At 51.9% G+C, this 12,617-nt stretch overlaps 1 protein-coding gene across 3 annotated transcripts in view; it reads left to right on the top strand.

The window, feature by feature from the left end:
- GFRA2 (GDNF family receptor alpha 2) overlaps nt 1–12,617 on the top strand; it is a 99,546-nt gene that overhangs the window by 14,460 nt on the left and 72,469 nt on the right. The window lies entirely within an intron of this gene.

Here is a 12,617-nt window from a genome sequence, read left to right as displayed (position 1 = left end):
ACTTGTTCTCAGGGATCTTTGAGCACAGGAAATCTGGTTTACAGGCAGTTTTGTGGCAGTCTTTGAAACCTTCTGGAGTTTCTATGGCAGAGCAGGGTTTTCAACAGCAGCACTATTGACATTTTGGCCTGGGTAATTCTTTCTTGTGGGAGGAGCCGTCCTGTGAGTCTGAGGATGTTCAGCAACGTCCCTGGCCCCACTGGATTCCAGCAGTGCTCTTGCAAGCTGTGACAACAAAGATGTCTCCAGACAGGGCCACATGTCCCTTCAGGGGCACAGTCACTGCCAGTTGAGAAGCACTGCTGTAAACCGTGAGCTGAAAGCATTTTCAGTGGGGCCTTAAGCCCTTTCAAATAAAGAACTCTCCAGGGCCATGTTTCTCAACCATTCTTTTTTTTTCATTGTTGTTTGCTGGGGAGAAAAAATAATTCTTCCTAACTAGAGAGATTAAATACCAAGGAATAACATTTTGTCTTGAAGGTTTGGGTTTTGGAGGACCATAAGCTATTTTAAGATCTCCTTTTTCTTTTCCTTTTTGCCCACTCAAGAACAAGCTTTTGCTCCCTTGAGGTGATGCCCTTCCATCCCGTGGAGAAAGCACGCTCTAGGAGATTGAAACAGGGATGATACACGTGTCCCTGGTGGGAGAAATCTTGGATGCCCAGGAAGGGAGGTATTGGCCAGGGGGTAGCCGTCTGGGCATGGCCTTGGGCGCTGGTGGTGGTTGGGATGGTGGTGAATGGAGTGGAGACCTCAAAGTCAGCTGTGTTGAGCACCTTGCCCTGGGCTCTCAGCATCATAACCCCCCCGCCCCAGTGGGATCATAACAGAGGCTCTGAGCTCCAGAGCAGCTTCCATGCTGGCCTTGCCTGTGGGCACCATGGCAGCTCTATGGTAAGTCTTGGCCAAGAGTTGGACTGGATGGGGTTGACTGAGAGTCTTTCCTGCATAGGCATTCTGATTCTTACATTTCCTGATGAGTTTTGCATGGAAATCCACTTTGGACCATTCCTTCTGAGGCAGTGCTCTGGGGCTCAGAAGCAGGTTGAAGACGCCATTAGCCTGTGGATGCTGTAGTGGGCATGCCCTGGTGGCCCCCATATGCACCCACGTTCTACTCTGTGTGAAGCTCAGGTACTGGCAGATGACTACTGCGTGCACAGGTGACACTGAGCTTCTCTCCAGTAATAAATAGCTTTGACTTGCTCCTGGATGTTGAAGCGCAGAGATCCTCACCTTAGCCCAAGCCCCTGCTGCTCCTTGGACTCACACTTAAATACCTTCCTAGCAGAAAATCTTTACGTAATGGACTTGACACTCTGGGGGACAGGATGTTGACAAGACAAATGAGGAAATTACTAGGTCTGCAGCTCACTGAATCAGCCCGCTTTCACCTGCTGCCCAGAGATAACTGGGCCCTATGCACCTCTGGGTTTGTACGCAACACTGCTCCAGGGACCACTCCCTGCCATGAGGGCTGGGCTTTGGGGACTGTGCCGGTCCCTCTTCATTGTCTCTGCTGACTCAGCTCCACCCAGAGAAGCCTTAGGGGTAGGTAAGTAGGCAGCTCTGTCTGGGGAGACTTGGGCACATAGTTGAATAGGGAGGCCCTGGCCCTGCTACAAAGAAACCAAGCTGGGGCTGGGCACAGTGGCTCACACCTGCCTCTAATTTCAGCACTTGTGGAGGCCAAGGTGGGAGGATTGCTTGAGCCCAAGAGTTTGAAGCTGTAGTGAACCATGATGACACCACTGCATTCTAGCCTGGTCGACAGAGTGAGACCCTGTCTCAAAAAAACCTCCCAAAACACACACACAAAAGAAACCAAGTTGGCCATGGTGAGGAGCTCAGCAGAAAGGAGGCGAGAACGGGAGCTGGGAGGCGGTTCCAGTGCAGTTCCCACCATAGATCACCTGTAGGGTCTTGGGCAGGCTCATTTCATGTGCCAGATCTTGTGTCTGAATGAGGACATGAGCTTGGAGCAGTGCTTCCCAACCTTTGTCCCATCAAGGCACACAGAAAATGGTGATGTGGCAGGGTGAGCAGACCAGCTTAGTGCTCAGGCCATCACGAGCCTCCTGCTTGTCAATATCCGGGCACACATATCCCCCATCTGTGTGTGGTACGCTGGCTGCAAAGTCTTGTTGTGAGTAACCAAGAACCTGCGCTAGAACTTTGGCATTAAAAGGCTGTCACCCCGCAGGATTGCACGAAATCCTGTGGGAAGCCCCTCCCCACCCCCACTCATATTGCCTGCATGCTGCCCCCTCCACTTCTTTGTGTGGAAAGACTGTGGGTAGGGAGGGAGGCATGGAGTCTTGGTGGCCGCTTCTGGTCTATACTATCTCCAGGTGGGACACCAGGGAGGATGCCCCTGTGTCTTTGGGACTCAGTTGCTACTATCTGTTTACCAGCTCCTGTCTGTGAATTCAGGGCTCCGTTATAGGGGCCTCCTGGAATGTCTGTTCTTCCTCATCTTTTTCTGTTGGGGTTCTCGGAAACTCATACTGGGATTCTGTTGCAAAGAAAGCTGCCAGGATTCCTGCAGCACCCTCCAATGTCCAGAAGCCTTGGGGAAGGGCAGCTTCTTCCGTCCTCTCTGCCCAGTGCTGCCTGACAGACCCTGGACTCAGCGGTGGGTCAGCCGAGTCCTGAGTCCAGGACCAGGTAGGGAGCAGTGTGGCTGTGATCTGAGTCACAGCGACAGTGATGTTAGACATGTCCACATGTTCTACCCTCCCCTTGTATGTGGGAAGAGATTTCATGGAGAAGAAGTGAGTTTTGTCCTGTTCTAGCAATTCAAACTGCCCTTGAAAGCGTGAGACAGTATTTAGGGAGGTGCCTGGAAGAGCGCGGGCCTTGAGCCAGACAGTCCTGGGTTCGAATCCTGACTAGGCCTTTTAGGGGTGTGTGATCTTGCGGCTCACTATGGCCTTTTTGAGCTGTGGTGCCTACGTCTGTAAGATGGACGTGTGATGCCCTAAGAGGGTTCGGTGGGAAGGGATGTCGGCAAAGTGCCCACAGCGCATCAGGGACTGAGCCAGCTTTGGCGCAGTGGGTCATCTTCTGTCTGCCTGGGGTGCTCAGTGGAGGCAGAGGTTGTTTAGGTGGGTGCAGGGGTTGAGGAGGTGAAGTGGAGCATCCTCCTCATCCCCAGGCTCCATGACCCTGTGACTGCTGAATCCCAGCTGATTTCACCTGGGGAGGCAGGAGAGGGTAGAACCAAGGTGGAAAAAAAGGAAAAGATCTTTCAGGAAGAGGGAGTTTGCAGAGGGAAGGAGGACTGGGAAGGGTGGTGTGGAGTCAGCAGGGATGTGGGCCTGTAGAACTAGAGAGAGGTGGGTGGATGTCAAAGTGGTGATGAAGAGGACTGGGCGGGTTGGGCAGAGGCGTCCTCACCAATACTGGGGCCATGCCTAAGGGACAGGGAGAAGTGGGCAGATGGCCTTGGCTGTCATCAGGCGCTGTGTCTGATGACACTTCTCGTGAGGGGCAGGGGCTCCGGGGTCTGGCCATGCTGTGCAAGTGTGGCTAGAGGCTTGGGCATGTGGCATCCTTTCTGAAGCTGGAAGGGAATTTAGGGATTATGGAGGCCCACCCCTTCACCTGACAGAAGGGGAAAGTGAGGCTCAGAGGGACGGCACACATGTTGATGGGATTCCAATCCCCGTCCCACCTCTGAAGCACTTCTCTAAGCCCCAGTCCTGTTCTCTTGCCTAACCTGGGGCCAATGGCATCACCTACCTCTGAGAATTTTTGTTAGGACTAAATGAGATAGTGCGGGTGAGTGCTTGGCCTGAGCCTGGCATGCTGCTCTAAGCTGTGTTAGCTTTTAAAACATTAGTATGGACTGGTTTCTCCAAGGTCCAGTGGCAGGTTGTGGCTGGGCCAGCCTAGAACCCGGCATTCTGGAAACTGTGTGTGCCTTTGCTGATGCGAGGCCGCCTTTCACGCTGGGATAGTGCTTGGTGGTGACTGGAGTAGAGGTGATCAGGTGATTTCCAGAGAGCAATGGGCCCCTGAGGCTCAGAGGGAGTCTTGGGTGGGGACGGCCATCACGTGCTGTGCTGTGACAGGGACAGATAGAGGCTGGTGAGTGGCCTGGGCTCAGTGGCCTTTGTGGACTGGAGGTGGAAGAGATGGCAATGTCTACCATGGTTGGCCAGCATGTGTCTGGGGTGGGCCGTCTTGCTTGGTTGGAGCCTGGAGAGGGCCAGGGATGTTCTTGTTAGATGCTCCTGTGGTCCTTGTTGGAGGGCGGGCTCAGGAGAAGAGGGAACTAGCACTCAAACGCTACCCCTTGCCAAGAAGTCTTGCATACAGCTTCTGAGAGGTGACCACCACCATCCCCTGGTGCCACAGCACTTTGTCCTTTATCATGGTGCTCGCTGCCACGTGTTGGCGGCATGTGTGTGATTGTATGTGTTGGTCTCTGTGTCCTGTGCAGCCATCACCCTTTGTGTCCTCTGTGTGTGTGACACTGTCCTTTGTATCTAATACACGGCCACCGAGGATCCTGGCATCACGGCTGGAATGTGGACTTTGAGACCGGCTAGTCCTCGTTGTGAATCCTGGCCTTACCCTACTGTGAGAGCTCACTGGACCCCCGAACCTCATGTTTCTTATCTGCAAGATGGAGCAGTCCAGCTGCCCTGCAAGCATTGGCACTCAGCGTGCCGGGGCACAGGAGCACCCTAAGTGCTGGCGAAGGGTATCACTGTTTGCGGACTGGAGGGAGCTGATGGCTTTGCGAGAGGTGCTAAGCAATTGTGAGGTGTCACATGTGTGTGACATCTTAGGAGTATCTGGGGCATTGAGAAGGGGCGGGTCCTGGCCGGGGTGTGCAGGAATTGCTCATGGAAGGGGCAGGGCAAGGCAGGGCAGGGCAGGGCAGGGCAGGGGCAGGGCTGGGGCAGGGCTGGGGCCAGACCTCGGAGGAACATGTTTTGTTCAGTAAATACTGAGTGCTTCGTGTGTTCCGGAGATGGTCAACCACTGCTATAAGAGAATCAGACCCGTGTCCTCACTGTGTGGTGCAACAGGCAGATACTCACTTAGGGACTCCCTAAGTGGCTTCTTTTCAGTAGCAGTGTAGACCAAGTGCTGCCCCAAGAGTTCAGGGGAGGCAGCAACCAGCAATGACTGGGGAAATAAGGGAAGTCTTGCAAGAGGAGAAAGTGCGATGTGGGAATGGTGTTCCTGGTGACATCATGGCTGGGAGGCCTGGCTGAGCCTGGGGAGATGAAGGAATCCCAAGTCTTTGAGCTTGGGGGCTCAGGTGACAATGAACAAGGATCCTTGTGGCAGACAGGACAGTGGCCTCTCTGGGGTGCTCCAGCCCAGGACTTCTCCGTGGCAGAACTCAGGATGACTGCCTGATTAGGGGGCTCGGGTCCCTAGGGAGGAGTTGGTCTGCCCTTGGTGTGGGGAGAGACTTATCCCTGGGCTCAAAAGTCAGTCCCCAGGAAGACACCCCTGTGGCCCTGGTGGGGGCTGGGGGAGGATTGGACCCGGCTTTGCTCGGCCAGGTGTCTAGGGAAGCCCCTTGCCTTCCCGGGGTCGGCTCCCTCTGTGTACCCCAGGCCTGGGGGCAGGAGACCTAGCCTTTGTGCGGGCACCCCCTCCTCTCCTTGGGCTGCTGAGCAAAAGAATACAGGGTGAGGCTTTAATGTTTCAGCAGGTCGGGCTGGTGCCTCTCAGAGACCCCCTTCCGAGGCCACCCTGTGATGAGGTGGGGGCACGGGGCTGAGGGCAGGGAAGAACCGGAAGAACAGCAGAGCAGCAGCTCTCCCTGCCCCCTTCGCGGTGGCTCGGGCGATAAACTGCTTATCCTCAGGTTGTCTCCCTGAGCCGAATGCAGAAGTGTGTTATTTAAATTTCAAAATCACATTCTTCTTCTAACAGCTGTCAGAGGCTCTGAGTGTCAACGAAAATTGGGCTTTAGCTGCAGCTCTGTCACCTCCGACACCTCCCCTTTCAGGGAGAATTCATCTGATGGCCAGGGAGTGGGTGTGGGGTGCAAGAGAGCGGGGGCTGTGGGGACAGGGAGATGTGGACTGTCAGGTGGTGGAGACAGGTGACTGAATGGCTCTCACGGTGCTTGGGGCCACCAGGAGGAAGGCAGCTTCCCTTTCCACAGGTGCCAAAGCTGGAGGGATCGACATTTTCTCTCTTCTGTTTTCATCTGCTCTCTCTCTCTGTCAGCGCCAGTGACCTCAGGTTCTTGTCAGTGGGTAGAAGGGATTTGCCGGCACTAAGGTGTGAGCAGGGTGTTGGTGACTTCATCTTTGGTTGCCTTTGTGTCCAAGTAAGAAATTGCTATGAGAAAGACCAGGAGAGAACAAAATGTAGCGCCCCCTCCCACAAACAAAGCCTCTTTCATGGTAGTATTTCAGGTGCTGTGGTTGAAGTGAGATATTTTTGGATGAAGGTATTTTCTGGTACCCTCCAAGTAACATCTTCCAGGGAGCCACCTGCCTGTTTCTCCTTCCATGTGTGGGGCAGGCCCTGCCAGCGGCTGGGGTGCGGGGCAGCTCTTGGCCAGATGCCCCTGCTTGGTGCTGCTCCTGAGACGGCGCTGGTGGGGCTCCGCGCTCCCTGAGCACGCCCTGGCTTCGCCATCAACTGCACTCGCTCCGGCTCAGAAAACAGGATGTGAGCACCTGCCCTGGGCGCTCCCCTCCAACCCGTGCCTGCAGGCTCCTGTAACCCCATGCTGTGCACGGTGAGCAACAGCGAGAGGGGGTCATTGTGTGATGGGAACACGTGTGTGTGTCTGGTGTGTGGAGAGTGTAAGTATGCATGGCATATGCATGTGGTGTGTGAGAGAGGTGGGGTGTGTGTGTGTGTGTGGAGATGGTAGATATGTATAGGCAGTGGTGTGTGTGTGTGTAGTGGTGTGTGTATGTGATGTGTGTGAGGTGGTGTGTGTGGGCATGGTGATATGTGTAGGTGGTGATGTGTGTGTTTGTGTGTGTGTATATGTGATGCGTGTGTGGTGGTGTGAGGTGGTGTGTGTGTAGTGGTGTGCGTGGGGTGTGTGAGATAGTGTATGGAGTGCCTGTGATGTGTGTGTGGTGGTATTGTGCATGGCAGTGTGTGTGCAATGTATGTGTTGGTGTATGTAGTATGTGTTTGAGGTAATGTATGTGTGTCAGTGGTGGAGTGTGTGTAGGTGTTTGTGTGTGTAGGTATGTTAGTGTGTGTGTGGATGTGGGGTAATGTATGTGTGCTGGTGTGTGTGATTGTGTGGGACAGGGTGTGCATAGGTGGGATGTGCATGGTGTGTGTGGAGTGCGTGGGTGGGCGGTTTGTGTGTTTAGGGCTGTGTGTGAAGTAATATGGGTGGTGTGTATATATGGTGGTGTGTGTGTAGGTGTGTGTAAGGTAGTGTATGGGGTGTGTGTGTAGTGTGTAGGTGTGAGGTGGTGTGTATGTAGATGTGTATGAGAGTATGGGGTGTTGTGTGTGTTGCGTGTGTAGGCGTGTGGGGTGGTGTATGTGTGGGGTGGTGTATGGTGTAGGTATGTATGAGGTAGTGTACGAGGTGTGTGTGGGTGTAGTGTGGAGTGGCATATGTGTGGGATAATGTGTTGTGTAGGTATTTGAGGTAGTGTGTGGGTTGTGTGTGTGGTGTGTATGTATGTGTGTGTGGGGTGGTATATGTGTAGGATGGTGTGTGTGTAGGTGTGTGTGCATAGGTATGTGTGTAGGTGTGTATGGGGTAGTGTATGGGCTGTTGTGTATGTGGTGTGTATGTAGTGTGTGTGTAGGTGTGTGTGGGGTGATGTGTGGGTGTGTGAGGTAGTGTATAGGGTGTTTTGTATGGTGTGTACATAGGTGTGTGTGGGGTGGTGTGTGTGTAGGGGTGTGTATGTATGTAGGTGTGGGGGTGGTGTATGTGTGGGGTGGTGTAGGTGTGTGGTGTAAGGGTGTGTGATGTATAGGGTAACGTATGGGGTGTTATGTGTGGTGGTGTGTGGTATGTGTGTGTGGGGGTGGTGTATGTGTAGGTGTGTGGTGTGTGTAAGGGTGTGTGTAGATGTGTATAGGGTAATGTATGGGGTGTTATGTGTGGTGTGTGTGGTATGTGTGTGTGGGTGGTGTATGTGTGGGGTGTTGTGTGTGTTGTGTGTGTAGGTGTGTATAGGGTAATGTATGGGTTGTTGTGTGTGGTGATGTGTGTGTAGGGGTGTGTGTAGGTGTGTATGCAGTAGTGTATGGAGTGTTTGTGTGGTATGTATGTGTAATATGTGTCTAGGTATGTGGGGTGGTGTGTGTGAGGTAGTGTATGGGCTGGTGTGTGTGTGGTATTGTCTGGTATGTAGGTGTGCGGTGTGGTTTTATGTGTGGGGTGGTGTGTTTATAGGTGCATGGTGTGTATGTAGGTGTGTATGGGGTAGTGTATGGGGTGTTGTGTGTATGGCATGTGTAGGTGTGTATGGGGTGCAGGTGTATATGGGGTAGTGTATGGGATGTGTGGTGTTGTATGGTGTGTATGTAGGTGTGTGTAGGGTGATGTATATGTGGGGTGGTGTGTGTGTGTAGGTGTGTGGTACGTGTGGTGTGTGTGTGAGGTAGTGTATGGGGTGTTGTGTGTGGTGTGTGTATGTAGGTGTATGTGTGTAGCTGTGTATGGGGTAGTGTATGGGGTGTTGTGTGTGGTGTGTTGTGTGTGTGGTGTGTGTACATGTGTATGGGATAGTGTATATAGTGTGTGGTGTGTGGTGTGTGTAGGTGTGTGTGTGTATGTGTGTATGGGGTAGTGTATGGGGTGTTGTGTGTGGTATGTGTGTACATGTGTATAGGGTAGCGTATGGGGTGTGGTGTGCATAGGTGTGTGTGTACGTATGGGGTAGTGCATGGTGTATTTGTGTGTCGGTGTGTATGGGGTAATGTATATAGTGTGTGTGGTGTGTATAGGAGTGTATGGGGTAGTGTATGGTGTGTGTAGGAGTGTATGGGGTAGTGTATATAGTGTGTGTGTGGTGTGTGTGTTAGTGTGTATGGGGTAGTGTATGGGGTGTTGTGTGTGGTGTGTGTACGTGTGTATTGGGTGGTTTATGGGGTGTGGTGTGTGTATAGGTGTGTGTGTACGTGTGTATGGGGTAGTGTATGGTATATGTGTGTAGGTGTGTATGGGATAGTGTATATAGTGTGTGTGGTGTGTGTGTGCGTGTGTATGGAGTAGTGTATGGGGTATTGTGTGGTGTGTGTGTACGTGTGTATGGGGTAGTGTATGGGGTATTGTGTGGTGTGTGTGTAGGTGTGTATGGGGTAGCATATGGAGTGTGGTGTGTGTATAGATGTGTGTGTATGGGTAGTCTAGGTGTGTGTTGTGTGGTGTGTATCGGATAGTGTATATAGTGTGTGTGTGGTGTGTGTGTGTAGGAGTGTATGGGATAGTGTATGGTGTGTTTTGTGTATGGTGTGTGTGTACGTGTGTATGGGGTAGTATATGGGATGTCGTGTGTGTGGTGTGTGTAGGTGTGTATGGGTAGCGTAGGGAGTGTGGTGTGTGTATAGATGTGTGTTAGTGTGTATGGGGTAGTGTATGGTGTGTTGTGTGTGTAGGTGTGTATGGGGGAGTGTATATAGTGTGTATGTGGTGTGTGTGGTGTGTGTGTAGGTGTGTATGGGGTAGCATATGGAGTGTGGTGTGTGTATAGATGTGTGTGTATGGGGTAGTATATGGTGTGTTGTGTATGTGTAGGTGTGTATAGGATAGTGTATATAGTGTGTGTGTGGCGTGTGTGTAGGAGTGTATGGGGTAGTGTATGGGGTGTTTAGTGTGTGGTGTGTGTGTGTACGTGTGTATGGGGTAGTATATGGGATGTGTGTGTGGTGTGTGTAGGTGTGTATGGGGTAGCATAGGGAGTGTGGTGTGTGTATAGATGTGTGTTGGTGTGTATGGGGTAGTGTATGGTGTGTTGTGTGTGTAGGTGTGTATGGGGTAGTGTATATAGTGTGTATGTGGTGTGTGTGGTGTGTGTGTAGGTGTGTATGGGGTAGTGTATGGGGTGTTTGTGTGGTGTGTGTGTCGGTGTGTATGGAGTAGTGTATGGGGTGAGGTGTGTGATGTGTGGTGTGTATGTGTGTATGGGGTAGTGTATGGTGTGTTGTGTGGTGTGTGTACATGTGTATGGGGTAGTGTAGTGTGTGGTGTGTGGTGTGTGTAGGTGTGTGTGTACATGTGTATGGAGTAGTGTACGGGGTGTTGTGTGTGTGTGGTGTGGTGTGTGTGTGCGTGTCAGTGTGTGGGAGTGGCTGTGGGTTTTTGGCAGTGGCCTTCTGGCTGAAGGGATAGGGAAGGAAGGGAAGAGGGGACAGGGAGGGAGGGGCCAGAGTGGCTCAGAACAGCATCAGCTCCGACCATCAGAGGAATGACCCTCCAGCCCCCTGTTCATCCTCTTAGGGGAGCCATGGAAAGAGGGCTCAAGGGTGAACAGGGAGGGGCATTAGAAAAAGGGAGGCCATCTTTGCCTGATCAGCAACAGGAATGAGTAGAGTGCACTTGGTTCGTGTATTTGGGGCCTCCTGTGTCTGGAGGGTTCTGCAGTAACTCAGGGAGCTTAGGCTCCGAAGGAAGGTGTGTGAATTTATCCCCAGATATTCGCTGAGCACCCTCTGTGGGCCTTGCCTTGTTCGAGGTGCTGAGGATACATCAGCGAACAACACGGACGGGTGCTGCTCGTATGGAGTTTATGTTCTTCTATTAACTGGAGACACAGAAAAATAGAAAACAAGCCAACAAACAAATTAACAAGACATGTGAGATAGTGAAGAATGCCAAGCTGAGAATTAAAATAGCATGATAGGACAGAGGTGACTGAGAATGCCAAAATCTGACTCACAGGAAGGATCCAGCCATGGGAAGATCAGGGAAATGGCAGAGGGAACAGCTAGCCAAATGCCTGGGTGGGGTCCTGCCTATGGAGGGTGGGACCCAGGGAAGCACATGTGGCTGGAACCTTTTATTTTAAGAGTGATGAGAAACCACTGGCGGCATTGAGGCAGTTGACTAGCACAGTATGATCTATGTGTTTGAAAAGATGACTCTTGCACTCTGGAGGATGGATCATGGGGGTGGGCACAGAGCAGAGTGGAGCCAGGGAGATCAGTTAGGAGGTTGCTGCAGACGGTCGTAGGTGAGATGGAGAGGATGCATGGGCTTGGAATATATTTTGGAGGTGGAGTTGAAGGGAAGTGGGATGAATATATGGATAACTTGATATTTTGGACTTGAACAACAGTGATGCCATTTACTAGGATGGAGAAGATGAGGGGAGGAACAGATTGGGAAGTTCAGTGGGCAGAAATTAAGAGTTCTGTGTTGGCTGTTTTAGGGTGGAGATGCCAATTAGGTCTCCCCCCTGGAAGTGCCAAGGACGCAGTTAGATGTAGGCCTGGAGTTCTGGGGAGAGGTCAGGGTTGATACATGGATTGAGAGTGATTAGTGTATAGATAGTGTTTAAAGCCACGGAACCATGACATCATGGAGCGAGGGTGTATAGTCAGGAGAGAGCGAGGCTGGGTCTCACCATCTAGTAGAGGAGGAAGAGCTAGCAAAGGCAGCTGAGACTAGGGCCAGAGAGGGAGGGAGAAATCAGTCAGCTGTGTCAGGGAAGCCAAGACAAGTAGAGGTGTCAAAAAAGGGGAAGTGGGCCAGGTGTAGTGGCTCATACCTATAATCCCAGCACTTTGGAAGGTTGAGGCAGGCGGATCTCTTGAGTCCAGGAGTTTGAGACTAACCTGAGCAACATAGCAAAACCCCATCTCTACAAAATATACAAAAACTGACAGGCATGGTGGCACATGCGGGTGGTCCTAGCTACCCGGGAGGCTGAGGTGGGAGGATTGCTTGAGCCCACGAGGTCAAGGTGGCAGTGAGCTGTGATCATGCCACTGCACTCCAGCCTGGGTGACAGAGTAAGACTATGTCTCAAAAATAAATAAATAAATAAATAAATAAAGAAAGAAAGAAAAAGAAAGAAAGGGGAAGTGGTTAGCCTGGTCAGATGCAACCCAGAAGTCAAGGCAGTGAAGTTTAGAGAAGTGACTTCCTGATTCAGCGACAGAGACATTGAGGCATGCCTCTGTCTCAATGCCTCCAGTGGTTTCTCATCACTCTTAAAATAAAAGGTTCCAGCCACATGTGCTTCCCTGGGTCCCACCTAGGGAGGACCCCACAGGCAGGACCCCACCCAGGCGTTTGGCTAGCTGTTCCATCTGCCATTTCCCATGATCTTGCTAGAATATCGTTCTTGGAGGGTGAGGTTGAAATGTTGATGTGGGGAGGATGGAGGAGAAAATGTGAAGGGAGCAGGTAAAATCAGCAACCAGAAATCTACTCTTTCAAGCTTTGCTAGGAAGGAGAGGAGTGAAATAGGGGGCTGGGCGGTGGTCAAGGGAAGGCTTTGCTTTTGGTTTTGTTCTGTCTTGAGAAAAGCAATGATGGTGGTACATTTGTAACTTTTGGGAAAGATCCCGAGAAAGGGTGGAATTGAAGGACGTAAGCAGGAAGGGGTGATTTCAGGAGTGATGTCTTCAATAAGTGAGGAGGGATGGATCCCTGTGGCATGCACCAGCACGCATGGCAGGGCAGCCTTTGACAAGGC

The sequence above is a fragment of the Rhinopithecus roxellana genome, chromosome 9 (assembly GCF_007565055.1).
Source record: "Rhinopithecus roxellana isolate Shanxi Qingling chromosome 9, ASM756505v1, whole genome shotgun sequence".
NCBI lineage: Eukaryota > Metazoa > Chordata > Mammalia > Primates > Cercopithecidae > Rhinopithecus > Rhinopithecus roxellana.
This window is presented reverse-complemented; position numbering and strand designations above follow the sequence as displayed.